The following is a 25,346-nucleotide window of genomic DNA, read 5'->3' as shown; positions in this document are numbered from 1 at the left end:
CAGATGCCAAATATAATAAAAGCAACTTGTCAGGGAGATTTTGCATTATCCAACCTTTGTCTTGATTGACAGATTGATAGCATTTTACCATTTTTTTTTTAAAGTCTTTAAAAGACATTAGTTAGCAATTATCACCAATTTTCCCATAAAATACCTCCAAAAAATACCTGCAGTTTCATTTCTAGCTAAATCAGGACAGTTGACTCTTTCTTACACAGAACTGGAAATTGAAGAGAAATAGCAAGGTGCTGTTACATCAGTAAAATACCAAAGAAACAGAAGAGAAATTATGCTAGAATAAAAATGGCAAAAGTTTTGGAACAAACACAATCACAAATGCTTTAACGTGCAGCAGTATCAGGTCATTGCATCACAAAATAGTGTGGATCAAGTCCTACCAGATACTGAGGAAAAAGGCAAAATAGCTTTTCAAGCAGTTTATAATAAATGCAAGCCACAGAGGTCAGGCTTCTCACACTGCACTATCCCAGAGGTCTATGGCACTGCTCATGTCCTGATTCAAATTGCACTGTCCATGAAGAAAGGAGCTCTGGCTTTACCTTGAGTACACTATAGCAAACCTTGGAAGGAAGCAGCCCTGCCAGTTGGTAGTACATTCCATATTCCTCTGCCCAAAAAGTGGGGAAAAATCCAGGTGTCATTAGCCTGCTAAGAGATTGTAAGTCACTTTTCAGCCACCAACACTCTGCATCAGTGTTTGAATTATTTACTTCATGCCTTGTACTTCCCAAGTACTTGAAAAAGCTCCACTTATTCTCCCAGGGAATCCCCAAAGTGATAAGAGCTGGTTCTCAAAGAGACTAGGTAAGTAAAGCATAGATGTGGGATGGATGTTGCCTTTTCAGTAATGTTGGTATTTTATCTCCAATACAATGAAAAACAAAGGACATGCTGGTGTCCCTAATAATAGCCTTGCCTCAGTAAAGCATTTTTCTTCCCAGGATCAGGATTCAACTTTGACTTCCACCCAAGTGAAGGTTCCTTCTATTTCATTCCTAGGAATAAATCCTCTGTGGCATACAAGGCAGGCAGCTTTGCACGTGTATCCCCAGAGCAGTCGTTAAGGTCTGCATTACAGCATCTGCGTTAAGTTGAGCCCTATCATCTATACCCAGTTTTGGCATGAGAGCTATTGGCAGTAACTACTTTTATTCATTGCCAACCCCTCCCTGACTTCTAGTAGAATGGGGCTCTTTCCATCAAGCCACACAAATGCAATTACAGACATACACAGACAGGGGGTTTTCATTTGTCTGCTTTTCTACTTCTTATCCTTCATTTACTGTCCTAAAAATGTCAGAACAGAGAACAAGAACTTCAAAAGTAAACACCACCTGCAACCATCATAGCAACATGAAACTGCAATGGCAGCCAGGCCTCTCTCAACACACACTTACCAGCCTACATCCCTAGTGCTGGGAAGATGCAATGTATTCCCTGTCTTTAGGCTACACCATTTCAAGCCCCTGTATAAAACCTAGGAGGTCCCAGTGCATAGACTGCAGCCATCTTGGCACTAGAGTGGTTTCCAGTAGCACACTAAATGTTGTTTCCAACATAAAATCCTCAGTAATGCTAGTTGCTTCCCCAAACCCTGCCAGTACACCTCATGGCACAGATGGTGCCTCCCCACCAGCCACCCCACTAACAGCACTGTGCTCCATAAACAACTTCTGCATTAATACTTTGGTCTCAGCTGCAGTTCAGCCACAGACATTTCTGCCTTTGCATTGTTTTTCCCCAGTGACACAAAGCATGAACAGGAAGAAGTTTTGCTATTTGGAAAAGCAATGTCTCTGTGTGTGCCACAGAGAGACGAATTCATGTTCCATTAGTCTTTCCTGCATGCTTCAAATTCTGGGGTAAGAGGCACACAGCTCAGGGCACATTTACTTTGTGCTCACTTTGCTCTCAGAAAAACCTTCCTACTTCTTCAGCCTAGAAAGTCACCCTTTTATAAACCACGAAGATCCTACAAAGCCTATGAGAAATGCAGTAAATCTATTGCCTTTGAGATCTTTACACTTAAGGCAGAGATAGGTTTAACAGTTGCAAACCCAGATTTCTGTGTCCAAGACAATTTTTGGTTGAAACAATAAACCATTTAAGCATTCTGACATTTTACTTATATTTCATGAGAAGTTCAAAAACTTTTTGGCGCATATCTCATTTCTGTCATTCAGTTGTATCTTAAGAGCTCTTCTGTGAGTAGCATGTAGAAGACTAATGGAAAATCTTTTAAATGTATTTATGTGGCCTGAACAGCCCAAGGAGGTAATCATCATTGTCTTCATAATCCTACCAAAAGCCTCCAAGAACAGATCGAGCCTGTTCAGCCCAGGACCAGATAGCTCTGCACCTTCAGAGAGGGGGTAAAAAAACCAACAACAAAACAACAACTAAACACCTGAAAGTGCTTTTCAAAAGCAATTACTATAATCCCTCGTGTTACCTAGAGGGAAGCAGTGGCACACAGAAGTTAAATCACTACTTAGAGGTGGCTCAGTGAGCAGCACAGCACAGATTAAAGCCACAGTGCCTCCTGACTTGTAGCTCCAAGCTCAGCCCAGCACCTTAAATAGCTGCATTGCAAGTAATTAGCTCTGTCCCCTGTGCATGCATCTGACCCAGGGTATGGAAAAGCTAGAGTTTAACTTAACGATATGAAGAATTCTATAGAGAATCCCAGGAAAGAAATCCTCAGTTTTAACAACTATCACTCAACCAACCTGTACAAAGGCAGAGGGAAAGCTGCAGCACAGATTTTACTGCTGACAGTTTGAGAAGAGCAAATTACTCACATGCAGCAGAGCATGTTGCAATAAAAGGTTTATAGGGACTATTGCCAGAATAATTCTTGTGGCATTCATTTGTTGCAGTTTTTGTTTGTTGGCATTTGTCATCTCTCTGGTCACCAGAGATCACTCCATCATTCCCATTCTACAGTACCTTAACAGCTAGGAAAGTAACAAAACTTTTGCTAACAAAAGAGATTAGTGACATTGCACATTTTTATTTACCTTGTTATTCTGCATCACCATGATATCTGGCTTGTGGTTTTCCTCCACTCCAGGTGACCTACAGGTCTACATCATCTATTCCCTTACCTATAGCTACAAAATCTCTTTTACTCTTCCAGCTGCCTGCAAGCAAGGAACAATAAATCTAAAACACAGTTGGAAAAAGCAAAAGCTCCAGTGCTATTTTTGGCATCCAAGTTCTTTGGCTTAACCTATTTTTGGAAGAGCATCTTTGTTCAGCAAAATCAAAGCTCCCACCCCTGTGACACCAAAGCGGCATGTCCTGCTGCAGGCAGAGACGTTCACTAGCAGCAAACTCTAATGGCAGAGCTGGCATGCAGAGCAAAGCCAAAATGGCCCAAAAGGAAAATGATGGGAGCTGGGATTTCACTTTTGCTCTCCATCACTGTGTGTCCCTGAGAAAGTCACACCACTCCGCTCCTGTGCACTTTTGCTACCCCAGCACATGGCATATGCACAAACAGGATGGGTGCACCGTAAGCTATAAGCTCTCCAGGGGAAAACCACATCTTACTACCCTTCTGCACATCCTCCAGTCCTACTAGGACCCTGACCTTGGTGGCTTGTGAGATATAAATATTAATTGGCATATACAGCTTGTGTTTTACCAAAAACTTTGCTCAGGTGATAAGAAAGATCAGAAATATTAAACAGCAGCTGAGCCTGCAAGAGGAGAAGAGTGAAACTTAATTCAGGTATTTTTGTTTTGTTGGTTTGAATTTAAAAGTTATTCAAGCTCTGTCTGCTCTGAAATGTCATTATCTTTGTACTACCACCAGGTGCACCTTCTAAAACCTACAGCATTCTTACGCTGTCTAGAACAAGAAATAGTTGGAAGAGTTGCAAAATGGTTGACTTTGTCAGTTGTGGCTGGCTCTGCACAACATAGCATAAGCACACATTTCATGTCACTGCACAAGCAGGACAAGGAATTCTTAAACCTTTCAAGGCACAAGACTTGGCTCAAAGACAAAATTTTGGGCCAGGGCTGCGAGATGGCTGCTTCCAACTAGCATGGCTGACCCACACAAGAACCAAAAGCTTCAGAAGGTCTTAGAACTGATACTCTAGCCCTGCTCTCAGAGTTGTTTCTGTTCAGCAAAGGAGAAAAAAAAAAATAAAAAGGGCAAAACATTCATTTTAAGTAGAAAAAAAATGTGTTGTTGGCTGTGGGGACAGCCCTCCAAATGCACCACCAAGCCCTGCTGGATCTGATGAAAGGCAGCCTGCAACACCAGCACTAACAAAGTCCATCGTGAAACATGTGGTCTAATGGCTTAAAGGCTTTAACTAGTTACCTAAACATTAACTATCATTAAAGTATATTGAAATATGCTCTAAATGTTTGGAGTTTTTCCTACAAATGGCCTCACAATTAACTGGGTTTTGGTGCAGAGCTGATGAAGTTTCTGAAGCTTTGCAGTTTTCAGCTCTCTTCCCTTGACAATGAAGTTCATGCAGTCATGCTCTGACACACCTCATCACTAGTTGAAGCTGAGATTAACAGAAGCTGTCTCAAAAAAGCTTTGTATCTGAAGGGAGCTACCCTATGAAGTGCCTACCAAGACCAACCTGTATCAGACTCTTGAGAAGCTACAAGACACTATAGCAACTGAAGCTCAGTGGGTTTGAGGCATTCATCTTTTGAGCAAACATATCTATATAACACCTTTCATGCTTCAAATTGCTATTGAGAGTAGTGAGATTGTATGGAAATGTTTGGTAGTTAGAATCAGTGGGTTAAAAAAATGGAGTATATAACTGGAAGATGGTGAAAAGCATATGACCTCTAGGTGTGAAGGGTATCAGCCACATAAAGCTTCCATACTGACACTTCTGGTTTTGCCTGGCTGCAGTCACTAACCACCCCACCACCAAGTGGGGAAAAATGGCCAAAGCCCACAGCAGACCCAACAGACAAAATCCACGGATGTCAGTGAGAAGCAAAGCTCCAGACAGCCCCAGAAAGACCTCCAAAATGGCCAAACAGCACCACAAGTCAGAGATGCTAATGTCAGGAGCAGGATATCCCAAGGAGGTATTTAGCAAGAGTTTTTTTGTTCGACGTTTGTGCATATGCCAGCAACTCTTCAGCTGCTGGTACCCACAAACACCTGTTACCCGTTTCAACACACACAATCCATCAGACTTCTGTTTGCAGCTTTTACAAAGCAAACCGGTAAAACCAAAGTGAATTTATGGATTTGAACAAGCAGATGACAAACACTTCACATTCTTAATTGCAACAGCTTCAAAGCAGCAACTGAATTTAAGTGTCAAATGTGAGGATGATCAGAGGAGATTCAAGTGCTCTTTTGCTCTGTTTTTTTCTCTTATTTTTAGCATACCTCCCCAAAACAGCACAGTACCTGCAAGAGATCTGTGCCAGTGTCACTTCTCAGACTTCAGTCACAGGAGCTGGAATCCTTCTTGACCTCTGTTTCAAACTCAAGTTATGTGCCCCAACCAATGTCAAAGGAACAATCTGGCTCCCTTATTTCAGTACCAAATCTGGACCCAGGGGTGATGCTGCCAAGGCAAAACTTATAACTAGCACCAAGAAAAGCTTCTTCTTGGCTGACTGACAACAGGAATTTACAGTAGTGAGCAAGCTTCCTTTGCTAGAGACTTGCTTGCTATACATTTCCATATTAGAATCAGCCATCACAATGCTAAGATTTCACTGAAACCAAATATTCACCTACTGAGTATTCGTGATGTCTGATGATTGATGAAGATGTCCAGAACAACAAAGTGCCACTGGGAAGCAAATAGGCATATCAAAGCAATAAAGGAATTGAATGTGCAATAGGATTTACTAGGTCTGGCTCTGCAGGGGAAATCACTGATAACTTGTAAGAGGTTCTCCACAACTGGACTGCCATGGTCTCCTCTCTGTGCCACCACTTCTCTCTGCAGAAATGACTGCTCTGAGCCCTTCTGTTAAGTACAGTTCAAAAGCTGCTACAGCTGAATGACACTCACAACCTGTTAGCCCTCATTTCCTTAAAATAAAAACTACAAAAGTAACAGCACTTGGAGCTTCTGCATGAAACTATTCAAAAACCTCCTGATGGAAATTAATCTCTGCTAGAAAGCACCATTTCACCTGGATTAAAACCATTAGGAAAAATGGTCAAACCACAACAAAGAAGAAAGTTTAGCTCCAGCAAACTCAACACGAGACTGAGTCTTTCCCTCAATTCAAACCATGTTTTCACTCAGATTATCTCCAGTTAAAATATCTGATAGCACAAAAAAGTAATTCCCTCATGAACAAAGACCTTCCATCAACCTGAAGTGAGCAACACCTAAAACAAAACATGACTAAACCACAGAAACAGCTAGCAGCTACCATGGGTAACTCCCAAAGCTTTACCCAGCACAGCAGCTTCAAAACCAGTGCCTAGCCCCATACTGCCCAGCTCCCTCCATCCCCACCTGCAACCTGGGAGAGCAGCTGTTCACCATGGAGCAATTATCACATTCCTAACTACCATGCAGCACAAATAGCAACACTTCAGCTGGAAGAAATGAGCAATGCAAAGGGCCATTTTGAGAACCTGAAACGCTTCCATGGCTTCTGCTCAGCCTCACTGCTGGGGGTGCAGATGGCCAGGCAGTTCCACCAGGTAGTTCCACAAGTGACACTAAATCTGCTCCTCACATTGGAAGCATCGTCTTCAGATGACAGCCTTAGTGATTCCCCAATGCCTCCAGATGCATCCTCCATGCAGCATAAGGTCTGTCCCCAACACCAGCTTTCATGCAGGGCAAGGGAGAGTGACTCTCTATTTCAGTCCTAAGCAGTGTCATTTAAAGTTTCACGGTACAATAAAAGCAGTAAATTAGGAGCAATGATTACCTAAGTGCAGCAAGGACCACACAGACCGATCTCAAAACAGAAACCAATTCACTTCCTTCATTTTGAAAAGCTAAAGCATATAAAAACTGATTCTACAATGAAGGGAAAGGCTCCCAGCAGGGTGGTCTCACTGTCAGCCCCTGTCAAGTCGGTGGAAATTTGTTCCTTAATGGTAATGACAGTCCATTTGTTCTAACACTGAATATTTGGGAGCGGAAAACAATTTCCATTGTTTCTTTCCGTTGGCAGAGGGTCGGTGTGTAACAAAGAGGATGAACGGCAGCCTGCGTGCTGCTGGAGGGTTGGGAAACAATTCTGATCGATAATAAGAATAAAGCAGCTCTCCTCCGGTCTGAGGCAGGAGCGTCACTCGAGCATGGCAGTCACTATGCGGCTCGTTTTCTTCAGCTGCGCTAATCGGTGGCTAATGAAGCCAGAAAGGAGAACGGAGTCGACTGCAGGCATTTCTAACCCTCCACATGCAAAAAACCGGGCGAGCAGAGGTAGACAGGCGCACGAGCCTCGCCAGGAGCAGCTGGACAGCTCTGGGCACCTGCTGTCTGTGTGAAACCCAAAGGAACACGATAGCCACCCAAAGTTAGAAGCAACTTCTGGAAACACCTTGACAAAAATCAGAATGCCTTTCAAAACAAACAAAACCCCCGCATTGTTGTGAGAACCCCGACAAGGTATTTACACCAAAACCCCTTACGCCGGCCCTCAAGAAGACCTCTCGGAGCGGAGCCCGGGAGCCCTCGGCTCTCCCTGCGCCAGCCGCCCTCAGCAGCCCCCGCGGCTCTGCCCGCTCCACACCGGTAGGGATGGCGATGCTCGCGCCGTGCCTTTGTCTCCCGGCCGCTGCCGGCCCGCTCCGGCCCCGCTGAGCCGGGCACTGCCTGCCAGGATGGGCAGCACCAGGGAGCGCCGCGTCCCCCCACCCGCAAGGTCGAGCCTATGCCCGCGGTCCCCGTATCGCTCTGCCCGGGAGGCAGCCATCACCCCGTGCCCTGCACAGGTCCCCGCGCTCCTGCTCCGCCGCCTCTACCTCGGCTGCCGCCGTCACACCGCCCTCAGCGCCATGTTCCCGCACCGGCTACATCCGGGCCCGGCCGCCACTCGGCACCGCTCGGGCTCCGCTCCGGCCCGCAGGTGCCGCCGCCCGCCCCCCGCGCTCCGAGCCCAGGCGGGGTCCGGCTCCACCCCCACAGCACCGCGCCGCCCCGCGCCTGGCTCTGGGCACGGAGCCGGCAGTGAGGGGCCGCGGGGCGGGCTTGCACCGAGAGGAGAGGGCCAACACCTGCCCTCAGCTCTGTCCTGCGGCTTTGTCTAGTTGTCACGCGCCCCTTCACGCGTCTCCCAAACCGCGCTGCCACCAGTGCCTGCGCCAGGCAAGGCACACACCCACCGGTACCTGCACCAGCCAACGCACCCACCCACCCGAGCACGAACCTATTTGTGCACCCACTCGTGCACTCACACACCCACATATCCCCCCCACCCACGAATGCACCAACCCATGCATGCATGCACTCACCAAACAATGCACCTACCCATGAATGCACTACTTTGTGCAATCCCCAATGCACTCAGACGCCCACATATGCCCCACCCATGAATGCACCAGCCTGGGCACCCACCCATATATGCACCAACTAATGCACCCACCCACTCAGGTATGTGTCAGCCAATGCATCTAAACACCTATCCATGCGTGCACCGCCTTGTGCATCCACCCACCCACCCATGCATGCACCAACCAATCCCTCCATCCATGCACCAACCCATGCACTCATACACCCACATATAACCCAGCCATGCAATGCACCAAACCATGCTTCCTTATATCCAGCCACCCAAACTCCCAATTTATCAATCCACCTGCTCTTCCACCACTCCACACTCCCATCCACCCCCACCCCAACTGAGTAACCATCCACCCAGCCATCCAGCCATCAACCCACCCACTCATGCATGCACATGCCCATACGTCCACATGCCCATACATCCCCCTTACCACTTCTTTCTGCACTTGGATGTCAATCATTATCTCAATCTCTCTGTATACATATATATTATACAAAAAAAAAGAGCTATTGTGTTTTCTTACCCATAATCTCTTCCCAAGCACTGACCAGGTGCTGGGGACAAATCTTGTTAAGGCAAGTAAAGGAAACACAACCTACATCCTATGTAATTTAGGTGTCTTACACCAGCAAGTTGTGCCGGCCTCAGAAAGCTTCTCTAACCCGTGTCATACTCCTTCAAGAAAGATTAAGATTGCCTTTTATAAAGGTATACATCACTCCTTCCACATGCTAAATCAGGAAGGAAATGGTGGTATGTGCTCACAGATGACTGCAAAGTGCTTCCTGTAGGTACCTGTAGCAAATCCTCCAGAAGAAAAGATCTGAAACCAGCTTGAATGATACAGCTCTGCATGGGAGAGGAGTCACCTCATACTTCATGACATTGAGTTAAACTTCATTTCTAGTTTCTTTTTTGCTGGCTGCCATGCTGGGATGGGCAGGAGGAAGTGCAAAGGATGAGGCTCTTAAGGCACTCAGCCACTCACCTGAGGTCTACTTGGTGCTGTGGTTTAGTTGATTAGATGGTGTTGGGTGATAGGTTGGGCTTGATGATCTCGAAGGTCTTTTCCAACCTGGTCTGGTCTATTCTATTCTATTCTATTCTGCTCTGCTCTACTCTGCTCTACTCTACGCTACTCTATTCTAAAGAGATTTGCATATACTGGGCAACCAACTGGTACCCACTCAGGCTGGGAGGTGATATTATTGAAAGCAGTCCTGTAGAGAAAAGCTTGAGGATACTGGTGCATGAGCCAGCAATATGCACTCACAGCTCAGAAGGCAAACCATGTCCTGGGCTGCATCAAAAGCAGTGTAGCGAGCGGGTCAAGGAGATGATTATGCCCCTCTGCTCCACTCTGGTGAGAGCTCACCTGGAGTACTGTGTCCAGCTCTGGAGTCTTCAACATAAGGAAGACATGGACCTGTTGGAACCAGTCCAGAGAGGACCAGAAAAATGATGAGGGGCTGAGGCATCTCTCCTATGAGAACAGGCTGAGAGAACTTGGATTGTTCCGCCTGGAGAAGACTTCGGAGAGACCTTATTGCAGCCTTTCAGTACTTAAAAGAGACCTATAAGGAAGATGAGGAAAGACTTTTTAGCAGGGGCTGTTGGGCAAGGGTTGATGGTTTTAAACTAAAAGACAGGAAACTTAGACAAGATAGAAGGAAAACAGCTGTTTACAATGAGGATGATGAAACAATGACACAGGTTTCCCAGATAGGTGATAGAAGTCCCATCCCTGGAAATATTCAAGATCAGTATGGATGGGGCTGAAGATGTCCCTGCTCACTGCAGCAGGATTGGACTAGATGACCTTTAAAGGTCCCTTCCAACCCAAACCATGGTGATTGTATGAAAAACTCTACGTTCACAATGACAACAAAAGCAATGTGCCCTTTGATTACCCAACATGTTTTCTTCTACCCTATTTTCTTTAATTTCTCCTCAGTCACTGCTCAGCCTAACACTGCAAAATGAGCTCCCTTTGGTCTTGACAGCACATCATGGTCAGTGTTTGCTGAGACACCTCCAGCCCCCCAACTCTTTCCAAAATGCTGTTTAAGAGCCACATCTCTGGCACCAGAGCAGTTACTATCATAGTTCCACCTCAAATCTCCTCTAAACCTAAGATGTCTTTGTTTTCCTTATTAGTAAAAATACGAGCACAAAAGCATTCATATTGAATTTACAGCAAATGTAGAAAACTGCACTCCACTGAGGGCTGGATGTCAACCATCAGCCTGTACAGGCATTTACATGTCCACCATCCACTGTCCCAGTGCACCTATAATCCACATTGCTTCTTAGACCTCTTCACTGCAGGGAATTTGGGATTGCTCTCTGCCAAGTGCATCGGTACAACCCCAGGGCCTCTCTCCATTTGCAAGGGTGGCAGTAGCCTCCATTTCCATGCTGCCCAATGCTTGTCTGACATTTCTAGATTCTGGGCTGTAGTTATGTATGTCTGCCACAGGAAGATTTCTGCCCTTTCTGGAAGCATACCATGGGATGAAGGCTCAAAGGCATGACCTTCTTCACATTCAGATCAGACATTACATGACAGACAGAGAGCATATATTAAACCTCATAATGGTAGTTTTAAAGTTCTTGTGTATTTCTGAGGCATGATATCTGGGATGCCTGGTTTTGCTACTGCAAGCATCCTTATTGGTCAACCAGCAAAAGATACATAAAGATCTATATTTCTATAATTCTTGTAGATCTACACAGAGTTATCCTCATACACCTATGACTCTTCAACTCATATTTCTAAAAGCAGTAATAGGCACTAACCTTACAACACAGAGAACAAGATACCTACCCTGCAGATTTCATGCTCCCAGGATAGCGGTTGTAGGACATCGCTGCTCCAACTCCAGGGATAATTCTGAGATGTGCAGTAGCTTTGGCCCTGCAGCATGCCCTGAGCTTGGTGCTGTCCTGCCCAAAATGATGGCAGTGCTGGGTCTATATAACGTTCCGATCCCTGTTGTCACCCACTGGGGCACAAAGCCCACACGCACCAGCATTTGCATACCGGAGCTGTTCTGTGTCTTACCAGTGAGTGCTGGACAGATACTGTTCCAGGGACTTCATGGCCTCTATGATGAAGCTACAGGGACCCAAGAACACATTCATTTGCTCCCTTTCTTCCCCCAGCATTTTGCAAAAGCAGTATTACACCTTTGTGTCACATTGCCCTACAAATCTGCTTCCAAAAGACTGCCTTGTTTCTTCAAAACACATTTCCAGTACTTAGCAAGATCTCTCAGAGCCCTTAACTTTGCAGCTGGCAAAGTTTACAACATGTTTACAATACCCTGCATAATTTGGCTATGAGATAATGTATAATATAGTTCTTCACTGGTGCACAGTGGGAGAAGAACAAGTGGGGAAAAAAAAAAAGGTGATGCAAAGCCAAGAAAAACAGATGGTAGCAAGCGCTGCAAGGGGCAAGAATGAATAAATAACTGCAGATTTTCTTATTCTGTCGGAAAATATATTGTCAAATCAATAACACAGATTTTAGGAAATGCAAACTAGATCAAATGTGCATTTTTTCAGGATTAAACAATGGCACTTCATCAGCACTGCCAGTCGGTACTGCGTATATCTGCCTAAATGAAACAGAGAGGAGTAGAAATACCATTGCTTCTTGTTTGACCTCAAGGTTACATTTCACCCTTCCTGGAAGTTCTGCTACAGATAATGAGCCAAATCTTTCAGGTGTCAGTCAGAGTGCCCCAGCAGTTACCATACCAGTTAGCAGCATTCTGTCTTTGACAATCTGAGTCAGGGCTGTGATTCTTAGAGAGCAGGACTTCTCAATTTTTATGGGAATTTTCCTGTGCCTGCCATTAGAGCCACAGGAAGCTACTTAATACATCTGTGCATGCTTCTAAAATGATTAATCAATACACTTTTTCTTTTTTGACCATATCAGGCCAAGCTACAGGGGCAAACAGAGATACTTAAAAATAGCCAAGTATACACTCTTCCTTTCTTCCAGCAAAAGATTTATTCACCCCTTTTTAAGTCATCCAGAGGAAGTTAAGCAACATATGGGACGCATGAAAGTTGCTCACTGCAAATCTGTCAATCCGTTCTAGCGAGGCTGTGCATCAGCCCCAGCTCTGCTGCAAGCACAGCCTTCCTGTGCAGGGGCTGCCAGCTGGCCCAGGCTCAGCTATTCACCCTGAGACAAACTGGCTCCCTCCGCACTGAGCCACAGGCCTGCCAGTGGAGAGCTGGGAGGCATCACGCCTCACACACTCTCGCTCTGCAGCCACAGTGCAAGAACAAGCTCTGCAGCACTGCTGATACTACGTCACCTGCCAAGAGCAGTGGGTTAGAGAGCATAAGGCATCGCAAGCTGGAAGGAGCTACAGCCTCTGATGCAAGCAACCTCTTGACACAATGCCTGTGGAAGAGGGCTGCATGCTCGAGCCTTGCACATTGGGTCCACTGGACTGTGTTCAGGGATGGTGGATTTGGGGACTAACACAGACCAGACCCTGTGATTGAGGAGATCTTCTGGTGAAGCCACCTGTGGAGTTGCATCTGCTTCAGCCCTCCACACTCCAAGTGGAGAATGAGCAATGATCGGATCTGGAGTCCTGGAGCACCAGCACACAACCAACTTGGAAAATATCAGTTCTTCCTCTCACACACATGATGAGAAGGCTCCATTTTAACTTCTGTTTCAGAAGATCTGGACACACAGGGTTGGCTGATGGTAAAACTTAACTGCCTTTTCCCAGCATGTCAATAAATCAAAGTAGTTGGGGTATTTCTGGGAAGTCAGAAGCCAGCAGAGGCAATGGGAAGGAAGAATCACCTCTAATCTTACTGCTTTTCCAGAGGCAGCAAATGCTTGGTTATCATGCCCACAACACTGATGATACTATTTTCATCCAAGCTCAAATTTCTATTTTGCCCATGCAAATTTGCAGGGCAAGGTCACTGTGACTGCCTTAGTTTTTATCTTTCTGATGAAAGCAGAACCTGATGCTTGTTCTCAAAACTACATACTCCTGACACTGATCACTTTTGCAATGTAAAGGGAACTCTCTTTCTAAAAATCAGTCTTTCTGATGGAGCAACGTGTCTGCAGGTGAGCCTCCCAGCTGCCAGAAGCCCTTGCTCCCTACTCAGCAGGTACAAAGTACTCCTCCCTCTAACAACAACTCTAAAGGAAAACTGGACCCGAGAGATGTTCAGGGGAGTGACCCAGAATCGTGTATGACCAAGTCAGGTTTGTACATCTGGGGGTTCTGCCATTAAGTCAGCAGAGTCAGAGCTGGCTCCTTTTGAAACTGGACAGATTTTGAAGGTACATGAGCTGTCAGAAGAGGCAATAGCTGGGAATGCCTCCAGCTCCAGCCCCAGGCTGAAAACTGAGGTACTTCCTTTTGTTAGAGTATATGGCCAAATCCTGAGTCCTACACCTGTTTTATTGGCAAGAGTGACTATTAGTTTGGCACTCTATGCAGCAAAGAAGCCAGCAGGTGGTTTATCCCACAGCCATTTTGGTGTGTCTTGCATCTCCTGGCCACTATCATGTCCCTGGATTAGCCCAGCTCTTCCTCTTCTTTGCTCTCTTCATCTGAAAGAACACATTTCTGCACCTGACCCTTGTTCTGCAGGCTACAAAAGACTGCATTAACAGTACTTCTACAAAGCATTTTTTTTTTCATTACAAACAATTCTTTGCATCAAATTCTGAGTAGGCTGACATTGTAATGCAATTGCAGTCACCTTGGTAGAATATTTTTCCATAGCTCCTTTATGAGTATCAGCACCTAGCCAATATTCTCTCTCGCATACATAAGCCTCCGAAATTATACTGATCAAAGTAACCTGCGTTTATATACTGATGTGCTCCTGCATTCAGGAGATTTGCCAAGTGCTAAATATAAGGCTTCTTGCTGTAGTCAAAATCAAATTCAAATTGCAGCTGCTAATATGCAGCAAAAGTTTAGCAATACAAAGCCATGTTTGTAGAATCAGACACCAAAGATGATTAAATTAAACTGAAAGGGGAATTCGTACACGCTTGAAATCAGTTTGCTGAAGATACCAGCATTCATTCCTTCCTCTGACAGATGGAGCCACCCCATGACCTTTAGCAATCAGAGCAAACAGGATCATGGCTTTGCCAAGACTCCTTCCCCAGCAGCACACTCACTTAAAAATCAGCTTCAGCCTGTGCTGACCAGGGTGGGAGGACTACAGGATGCTCGAACCAGTGCAGCAGGTTCAGAGATAGCCCTGAACACAGGCTTTGATCCACCTCTTCCCACTCTGTGACATGCTCTGCAGCAGACCAGGCATTCAGTGGGACCTGATGAACACCACTCAGGTTTATCCTGGTAGTCTGTTTTCTAAGCAAAGGATTGCCCACTCCCTGAGCAGAGAAACTGATGATCAAGATGGAAAAAACAGGTCATCAGTGTGCACTGATGAGATCTTGAGAGCAGACAGAAGCAAGAAGATATTGTAGGAATGGACAGACAGTTACTTCCTTGGCATTGCTAATTTGGGTCCTTCAAAGCAGCACTAAAATTCCCAGTGTAAAAAAATATCCTCACTACAACTGTCACTAGAGAGATCAAAGGATTTAAAAAAGAAAATATTGTTCACCTTTTCTCTCTCACTCTTCCCCATTAGCTCTTATTCTCAGGCATTATCTCCTCTGAGTCCCCTGTATGCTACAATTACACTGACGGCCACAGGCAGGAGATGAAAACCAGAGATGTCCTTCCGGCTGTTTTGTGCACCACCACACGTTTGCCAAGACACCTTTTTTGCTCCTTGCATCCTTTCTTTGGATACCATTTTAGGTCTCCTCTGAGTGCATATGGAGAATAGCACTGGATTGTTTGCTGGGTTTGCCTTGGAAACATAATCTGTCCTGATTTAGAAACCAGAGAGAGACCACTGCTCCTGGTACAAAGTGGTGCAAGTCATCATACCTTGCACACAGTTCATTGCAAGCACAGGAAGGATTGTCACATTTTAAGAGGCTAGGGTTAACTCAACTCCTTGGCAACCTTTAAATTGAAAGGATAAATGGTAGGAGCAGGCATCCCAGAGCAGTGGCATGGTTTCTAGCAAAAAAAAAAAAAAAAAAAAAAGCCACTATCCACATTCAATTCAATAGAACATGGCCCAGGATGGAGGGGGAAAAAGCTGAGAGCCTTGCAGTCGTGCAGGTCTGCCAATGCAGAGCATGTGACACCTCAGCCCAGCAGCATTCAAGCTTGGGAGTGGGTGTCCTGCTGTTGGAGCATCCTCCGGCAGATGGGACCTGGGGTGTCCTCTGCTGTGATCTGTGTGTAGACATGCCCACACTGTTTCAGCAAAGCAGAGTTCCCTGAGACTGATCATTGATGGCAGGCTAGCAGAAACCATTCTCTGCATCAGTGTGGATGAGCAGGTGCAATGGAGGGAGAAGACACTAACTCTCAATTCAGCAAGGAATGGCAAAGGGAGAGGCAAGGAGAGGTCAAGGATTGGATCTTTAGAGCTGTTTATTTAGTTTCTTTTGAAATCAGGCAAGGAATGCCTTAAACAGGATCCGGGCTGAAACAGTTTGTCCAGGAAGTTATTAGAAAATCAGGACAACTCCCTACCCTTTTGCAGTCTTCCTTGGCCAGTCAATCAGAAGAGCAGCAGGCTGTCAGTAGCTCTGGTATTACACAGCTTTCCTTCCCACCATTGTTTATATGTACTTCATCAGAGGTGTCTCTCTCAGAGGATGGATTCATGCAGAAGTAAGAAAGTGCTTTAAACTGTCCCCAGCAAAGACAACATCATGGGGATCACAAGGACCTGCAAGAGGAGCATCCAGAGGGTCTTAAAACTGAAAGCAAAGATTTATACAAAGGGAAGTAATTTGTCTCTAGGAGATGATATTAGACTTGAAAGCCAAGGTAACTAGGTGACTGACAAACTGCACTTGTGAGGCTGGGATAAAACAGCACCAGCCCTGTCACAGGGCAGCTTGCAGAGAGGAGATTTGTTATTATCCAAAGGGAAATTTTGTAGATTGCAGCAAAGAAGACAATGTGCAGCACGGCCAAAGTTCCAGTTCCCAAGCCCAGAGTGGTTCAGCTGGCACTTGACTGTCTCTGGTGACCTCACCATCCAGCTTGACTGAGCCTGGTCATCACCACATGGCACACAGCACATTCTGGGGCACATCGAGTGTGTCACCATCCTTCCTCTTGACTTATGGAGGATGTAAAAAAAGGATGCAAGGTTTGCTGCCAGAAAACCTCATCTGCATAAACAATGCAGTTTAAAATTTGAAATGGTGAATGTGACAGCAAGCTGATCCTCACCTGGTTCAAGGCAACTTCTTCCTGCCAAATAAACACACACCACTGAGCTCATGTGCTGCTGCAGCAATACCTGAAGGCAGATGGAAAAGCCAATATGGTCTGTGTCTCCTGCAGGATCTCCCAACAAGAATATGCCTTGTCTGAGGTAAGTGCTTCACTTGTATCTGTACAGAAATCCCATGGTTCAGAGATAGGGTTTCAGATAAATAAACAAGAAAGAATTTGTGCCTTGCTGAGTCTAGCACACTCTGGGAAGCAGAGCATGGCCCTGCTCCTTGACAGCATTAGGCAAGGAAAGAAATGAGGGGGGCGCTGCCACAAACTCTAGTTTCAAGGCTTCGCGCAGCACAGCCAAAGTGGTAACTATGGGTTTCCTCAAGTGGCTGAAGGCCAACATGCCTCCAGGCAGCATAGGGATGGCCTTATACCAGCTAGTTTCTGTCAACTGATGAACATCTGCTCCTTTTCTTCTTTTGGCTAAAGTATGACTCAGTTTGTTATGGCCTTGCAAGAGCAATATTAAAGACACTCATAAAAGAAAAAACCAAAAAGTCCCCCTCATCAGTTGCCACCTGCCCCAGTGGTGTTTTTCACAGGAGTCTCACTTGTGGGAGACCACCCATGATTGAGTAAGCAAATGTTCTTCTTAATGGCTTGTTTTCTGTGGATTTGTGGTTTTAAGTGCCCAAGTACATCTCAAACACAGGCCTGGGACAAAGAGCTGCAAACAAGGGTGAGGACCAACCTCAGGGTTGGCAGTGTCACGCTGCCCTCTCCTGCTGGGCTCCTCAGCAGATGCTAATCCAGCTGGCTGTGATTACTCTCTCCAGGATTTTTAAATCCAGGCTATGAAGATTAAGGAGTCTCCCTGTCCCAAATGAGGGAATCCTCCCTTAATCCACTGCTGCAGGCACAATGGCACCAGGGACAAAACAGTATTTTCTGAAGAACATGGTCCTGCCTCTTTGTAATTCAAGGACTTTTGGGAACACTATGTCAAACTGTCTCTGGTTTAAGAGTCTGGTTACAGATCAAAATTTACAGCCATGACCCACCTCAGTCCTCCACTCAATACTCTTGTGAGGCTATCTTCAGTCTGTCACCCCAAGTACAAGCTGAGCTCTGGGGATACCCCCTCCACAAAGGATGGAACCTTTTATGTTTATCATCACTACTCTGCACCCAATAGCTGAAGCAAAGAGAAACAAGAGCTGAGGAAAAGTGCCCAAATAGTTAGTCTTTAATCAGCACAAGAAAGTTATGGTCTTACTTGTTCTTATTCTGCATTCACCTCTTGGTGAATGGCAAAGTGGTTTTCACCAGTTTTAACCCATGTTTCAATCACAAACCCTGCACAAAGCTAGAACGTTTGTTTCTGGTTTTGCAATCTCCCCTGCTTCTCCAGTGCCTTGTGTTTTCCACCCCTGCTTGCAAGAGCCCCCTTCTTTCTCTGGATGCTTTAACCAAGTGACCTGTAGGTGCTGACACCAGCCACACTGAGCACATCCCAGCCCCTAGTGCCCCACAATGGCTCATCTGCAGGCCCTCATTCATTCATCCCAACTCTTCACTCTATTTTTGGGCTGACACGGCTGTCTGAAGGGATCTTCCCCTTTGCCATGCCTGTATCAGCCCCAGTTTATGGGACAACTGATAGGGGAAAGGACAATCAACAGTGTTAAGCTATGTCACTCCCAACCTTGGAATTCACTGCCCCATCTGCCAGGGACATGTGACTCCAAGAAGGTCAGATTCTGTATGTAAAAACATAGAAAATTAGAAGTTCAAGATCTATATAAGACTGTTTAGAATCTAAATAAGACTGATTTACACAGGGGAGAAAAAACATAACTTTTCATAGATCTAAAACCTAAAACGAAACAACCTGTCTTCTAACTTATGTTATGTGTTAAAACCTTCCTGAAATATAACCTGATTTCATCGAGGAGTCTGACTTGTGAGGGCTGGACCACGACATGACATTTTGCTGTCTCAGGAGCTCCCTCCAGCGTGGCGAGAGGCAGCTTCAGCTTGTTGTGCACTCCTGGACTCAACACCCACAGCACATTTGGCTGCTGCCCTTCTTGGCCCATTGGCGTGACAAGTGAAGAAGATAGAGGAGGGCTTGGCCTATACCCCACATCCCCCCAGCCACACTGATCTAAGCCTGCCATTAGCATCAGTGAATATCAGCCCTGGGGCAGAGCACCCTCCACACCAGTGATTTATACCCTCTTCATTTGCTGCCACAAGGATGATTTTTCTTTTTAATCCGTTTTTGCTCTGATGTTCTCCAGCTTAATGCAAGCTTTACTGGGGGAAGGGAAGCTTGATTTGATTTCTGCCAGAGTTGGGAACAAAGAGTCAGTCAGCAGTCAGTCTCCCTACTGCTTGAAGTGGCGAAGGGACCACTGCAGCAGCCAGCTTCCCCCTCTGCCCCAAGGCTTTGCCCAGATCTGTTTGCACGTGGCACAAACAAGCATTGGGAGGCAGCAGCATTGCTCTAAGCTTTGAATTGCTGTTCACAGAAAGAAATGTTCACCCTGACAGGCTCATTGTCATGGCAACGAGAGATGAGATATCCCTCCCTCCCCCCTTATAATGGTACTGCTGCTAGAAAGGCGATGCAGGATCTGGCCTGTCTTGGGGGATTTAGCCCCATTGAGGCCAGGTATCTGTAGCCCAACAGCCTACAAAGGCAGGCAGGTGGAGGTGACAGGAGATGCACATTCCACAAGGAGCATCTCCAGGACAGAACCTCTCCATTGTACCACACACCCAGAGAAAAGATAGGGATGGCTGTAGTTTGCTAGCTCCGACATTAAGATGTGGCAAAGGGTGAGTGATGGCAGTTACACCTATGGATAATCCCAGGAAGCACCTGCTGGGTCACTTGGATTGATAATTTTTTCCTCTGAATTAGATTTTTAACTATCCCATGATGCCCAAGCATAGGCCACATCACTTGCACACCCTGACACAGGGCTACGAGATCTTAGCAGCACCATAAAATTAACACATTTCCTCTTCTGGTCAACAGTGGAGAAGCAAGGCAGGGCAGATCTCATTATTTAGCTTGCACAGAAAGTTTCTGGAGCCCCGTGGGGTTTGCAGGCTTAAAAAAGTTACATTTCAGAGAGCTCAAACATTTCTAACTACTAAGACTAAGGACTACCTGCGAGGATATTTCCCCCCTTGCTGTGATGACAATAAGCCAGAAAACACCATTATCAACTTCTACAGCAAGAGCTTCTCCCCACTGCCACATGCATTTAGGAGAGCAATCTGGACCTCAACAGTTGTTAGGTGGAGTGTGAAAAGCATTACACAGTAGTTTGAGCACTGAGGCTCCCATCATGAATGCCATCCACTGCCCCCAGGAAATGCTCAAGAGAACCCTCAAACACATCTTTGAAGCATGCCTGTGGTATTACTTATTAGTGCCAGATTACCTGGAAGACTTGTCTCTCCAGAGCAGAGGGAAACATGGGTACAGTTTTGCTGATTTTGTATGAGGTGTACTTGAGAAGCTCATGCATAGGAAAGCCATCACATAAAGAATGCACAGACTGCAATCCTTGCTCTTGGGAGTTTCTATCTCAAAATTTGGGTCATTTTCATCAGGAATGCAGTTGGAGCAGACGCTACAGCAATGTTCTGCCTGTAAACACTATTAAAAACTGGAAACCACTCTAATACCTTGGCAATACCAAAAATAAAATGGGATCAGTCACAATTTACAGTCTGCCATGGCCAATTCTAAATTAGAATAGAATAGAATAGAATAGAATAGAATAGAATAGAATAGAATAGAATAGAATAGAATAGACCAGACCAGGTTGGAAGAGACCTTCAAGATCATCATGTCCAACCTATCATCCAACACCACCCAATCAACTAAACTATGCAACCAATCACCCTGTCAAGTCTCCTTCTGAACACCTATAAGAAGAGCATAAAGCAAGAAACATCTTCTTCCCCCACCTAGCGCTCCTGGCAATGATAGTCAGTATTTCCTGGACACCAGTTTTCAGCTGGAGCAAGATCCCCCATTCCCAATGTTGCTCAAGCCCAGCAGTCAGCAGGTAAGAGCCAAGGTGACAAATTCTGGATGAATGCCTCACTTGGCATAGGTGCTGCATTTATTTCGGATGGCAGACACTCACCTAATCCAATATAGAACCCAAAAGTCCTTTTCTTTTGGAAAACCACTAAAAATTAACATGTACTCTTCTTTAGTGGAGAGGCTGCTGTTGTGTGCTCTTCCTTGTGGGGATCCTTGCAATGCCACTTCTATGCCAACAGTAGGAAAGGAGTTCTGCTCTTGGCTTGTTTTCTACTACAACACATATCATCAACTAGTGCTGAGATTCTGCATATTCAACACAGAATTATTACCTGTAGTAAGACTTCAGAGACTGCAAATGAGACAAGGATTTGGCCCACAGTAATAGATGGTCGCTACAATTAAGAATGAAGTGCATGCCTGTTGGTTTATCCAAAACATTACAAAAGAATTAGGCTTGCACAATATAAATGACTATAAATTATTATAAATTTAACATCCTAGACATCATTTAAAGCCTTTTTGGTTTTACCTGAGTTGTGAAATGCTGTATTTGTTCTGCAATGCAATGGCAATTTAGCAAAACCCACTGAGGAATGCTAAAGAACAACTTTTTTTTTTTACACCCCCTCCCCCCCTTTCCCTCCCCCCCCTGCACAGGTAAACACTTCTCAATTTTAGTCCAGTTATTTTTTCATAAGGCTCCTCAGATTTTCTCCCCTAAAGATTTTTTATTCATCCTTTGAAAAGTCATTACGCTGCCATGAGCAAGAGGGGAAGATTTTAGGAAGATCGAAGAGAAGGCTTTCCGGAATGCATAAAGCAAACCAGAAAATCAACATGCATTTCTTTGGTCTCCACTCCAAGGCTATGAAATACAGCACCACTGTGAATGGTTAACCTTTACTAATGATACCTGACTTATATAGCCAGCCTTTAAGAGCCCTACCTCAAGGATAAAAAATAATGGGGCATCTGATAAGCCTTTAGCACCAGAGCTTGCTGAAGTACAAGGAAGTTGCAGCAAATACAGTTTCTTCTTACTAGAATCAGAGGAACACAGAAACCATAAAACAGTTGAATTTGCTGGTTTCAGGTATCATTTCTTTTACTTGATAAACCTGCACCTAATGCAAAACATGCTTTAATAAGCCTGGGTTTTGCTTATATATATATATATATCTATATATATATATATCTATATATATATATATATCTATCTCCTTTGTGAAAGATCTTAAAGAGGCATCAAACCCAGTGGCAAAAGCAGATGCCTGTTGCCCCACAATATCAATTTACAATCCTGCAAGAAGAGTGAGTAGAACTTGATTTTTTTCTGGGGATTTTTGCAAAGTGAAGAGCCCACCTTGGATCAGAACCAGTCTCTACCTGCAGATCTTCTGGTGCTGTGGCTGCCGTGACGCTGGCAGAAACCTGTTGTCCAGCACCAGCAGAAAGGCCAAGCTTGCAGCAGGGTGGAGTGACCCCAAATCACTGCTTTTCTCCATGGGTATCCCTTTCCCTCTCAAGCAGCTGCTGCTGAATTCACATGATGCAAAGACAGAGCTTTTGGTTGACTTTCCTTCTGCCTCTTCTAATGCACCAGATTATGAAGGAAGTTGTAATCAGGTGGACTCAAGCCTGCCTTTGGATCTCCAGCACACAACCTCCTCTGCTCCAGTGGAAATCCCAAATCATACTGCTGAAAGCAACCAGACACCTTCTCTGAGAAGCATAGCAAACCTGAGGGAATAACTTGGGAGCTTAGCTCACGTTTAAGGCATGTTCATTTAATCTTCTTGCTTAACACAAGAAATGATAAACCCCATGCAGAAGCAGAGTGTTAATCAGGGATTTCTTGAACAGGCCTGAAAACACCATCTGCTGAGCAAAACGGTGAAGCTTCCCAAGGGTTAACAATATTTAGGAAAAGATGCACCAGATACCTTTGGAGGAGTTAGCTTAGCAAATATAGCGCAAAATTCAAGCTGGGAGACAGCCAGCAGTGGAGCTAGCTGACATCTCACTGCTGCCCTAGAAATATATCTTTATGCTTATGAATATGGTAAGATAAAATCCAGGGCAGGCCCGGTCTTGGCTGTTCCGAAACAGTACAGTTGTGAGGGAAAAACCCCACTGCTTTTGGAGTGTTTTCTTGACCCACACTATAGCCTCTCATTTTAATGTTTATCCATTGATGAATCACAAAAAGAGAAAGAATTCCTTTGTAGTGGTTCTTGGTAGCTGATGACTTCTTTCTGTTTTTTTAAAGCATGGTGGCTCCTCGTTTGAAACCTGAAGGTCTAGTTACAATGAGAAGGGTTAACTTAAAAAGGGACAGAAACACTGTCACCTCCCATCTCATGAGCTGCTGTCTGGCGGTGGAAGCAGCCAGCGACTTCCCACTCTGCTGCCGCCACGACTGGCCCCAGCGGGGTCACCTGACGCTGCGGGTCATCCCAAAGGAGCAGAGGAGGCAGCTGCGAGGAGCTTCACCAGCACCCTGCAGGCTCCCAGATGGCCGACAGGTGGCGGCATTGCGCCGCGGCGTGGGCTCCGCCCAAAGCATCCCTGCCTTCTCCCGCCGCGGGCGCAGCGGGCCCGGGGCGGGCTGCGTTCAGTTCGGGCACGGGCACGGGCACGGGCACGGGCACGGGCACGGGCACGGGCACGGGCACGGGCACGGGCACGGGCACGGGCACGGGCACGGGCACGGGCACCGGCTGGCTCAGCGTCCTCCCGGGGAGGCATGGCATCCTCTTCCTTGCATTCCCGAGGAGTGGACTTAAGTTTGCCCTTTCGGTCCTTTGAGAAGCCCTCAAAATGTTATTAGGGAAAACAAAAAACAAAACAAAACAAAACAAAACCTCTTAAAAAAAGTCCTTTTTTAATTCAAAAGACTTAAAAGGGCCACAAAAATGATCCAAGGGCTGAATTCCCTCTGCTATGCAGACATGCTGAGGGAGTTGGGGTTGTTCAGCCTGGAGAAGAGAAGGCTTCAGGAAGACCTTCTTGAGGCCTTTCAGTACTTAAAAGGGCCTATATGAAGGATGGGGACACTTCTTGGTAGGGGGTATTGTGACAGGACAAGGAGGGATGGTTTTAAACCAAAAGAGGGGAGATTTAGACTAGATATCAGGAAGAAATTTTTTTACAGTGAAGGTGGTGAGACAGTGGTACAGCCTGCCTAGAGAGGCGATGAACACCCCATCCCTGGAAAGACCCAAGGTCAGGTCAGGTCAGGTTGAACAGATCTCCAAGCAACCTGCTGTAGTTGAAGATGTCCCTTTTGACTGCAGGGCTTAGACTAGATGACCTTTAAAGGTCCTTTCCAACCCAAACCATTCTATGATTCTATAATTCTACTCTTAGCAACTATTCTTTTGGAGGACTGATGCCCAGAGTGGAGGTGAAATGCAGCACATTTTGTCTAGCTTTAAAGCTTGTCCTCCCAGTCTGTGAAAGTTCTGCTTTGAGACTGTCTTCCTTGCACCCATGCACAGTACTGACGTTCCTGAAATCGATCACTCCTGAAGCACAGTAAGGAAACCCCCAAACAGGCATCACCAACTGGTGAATCTTAAGTACCCAAGGGCCAGGGAAGGAAGTTCATCTCCCCAGCAGCACGTAACTCCTCTGTTTTGCCTCTCAGGATGACCTTAAGGCTCCAATATTTAGCACCATGGAGGCTTTTCGTGATCAGTGCACCTAACAAGGGGGCAAATGGGAGAGAAAGTCCATCCCTTGGAGAGGCAATGTTTTGTTTTTTTCTTCTTTTTTTTTGGCAGCAAAAAGGATAATAAACTTTTTCTTGTTGAGACCTCAGACATACAGGAGGCTCAGACTGCCAGCTTGAAGCCTGGCAGGTAATGCCCCACTAAGTTGCAGATAGCAGCTTGCCCTTTTTGTGCCTCAAGTTAGTGAGATGCACACAGTTTCTGTACCAGGAACAGTGATGGCACCCACTTTCTGCTAAATAAGATGAGCAAGTTGTCCTCCTCTGTCACAGACTGATTGCAGGCCATGTCTTGGCCAGATTTCTGGCAGGAAGGGCTTGATTTATAAAAACACTTAATGAATCAGATGAGCCTCCCTACAGAGAGAACCCTCTTGCCTCTCATTGCTTACAAGTCACCTGAAGGCAAACTGTACGCTTGCATCCCTTTGTCCACTTCAAATGAAGCTCTGCATGTTTGTACACATGCTGGGTGGGGTGTGCAGGGTGGTTTTGGGGTGCAGCTAACAGCAACTCCATCCCAAAAGCACCCAGAGCTAGATTGTTGCGATAGCTACAAATCTGTGAGATGGGGCCTGCACATTCACACGAAAGATGAACAAGAAGGACCAGTAAAACTTGTGTGGGTCGTGCTGACAGCCCATCCCACACTCCCAGTATCTTTCCAGTTAGAGTGGGGAAC

General features: G+C 45.7%; 1 protein-coding gene across 5 annotated transcripts in view; it reads right to left on the bottom strand.

The window, feature by feature from the left end:
* The window catches only part of PAK5 (p21 (RAC1) activated kinase 5), a 148,489-nt gene that overhangs the window by 77,982 nt on the left and 45,161 nt on the right, over window positions 1-25,346 (bottom strand). The window contains exon 1 of one of the 5 annotated variants that reach the window (XM_068153194.1): window positions 7,973-8,235. The exons of 2 other annotated variants lie outside the window; for them this stretch is intronic. The gene's annotated coding sequence lies outside the window, so the exon portion shown is untranslated. Of the gene's footprint in view, window positions 1-3,041; window positions 3,119-5,431; window positions 5,521-7,972; window positions 8,236-25,346 lie in introns of those variants that run through there. 2 more of the 5 variants (XM_068153195.1, XM_068153196.1) reach the window with 2 other exon arrangements.

This window comes from Melanerpes formicivorus, unplaced genomic scaffold, assembly GCF_026170545.1.
Source record: "Melanerpes formicivorus ecotype bairdi unplaced genomic scaffold, bMelFor1.0.p_v2 SCAF_25, whole genome shotgun sequence".
In the NCBI taxonomy this organism is placed as follows: domain Eukaryota; kingdom Metazoa; phylum Chordata; class Aves; order Piciformes; family Picidae; genus Melanerpes; species Melanerpes formicivorus.
This window is presented reverse-complemented; position numbering and strand designations above follow the sequence as displayed.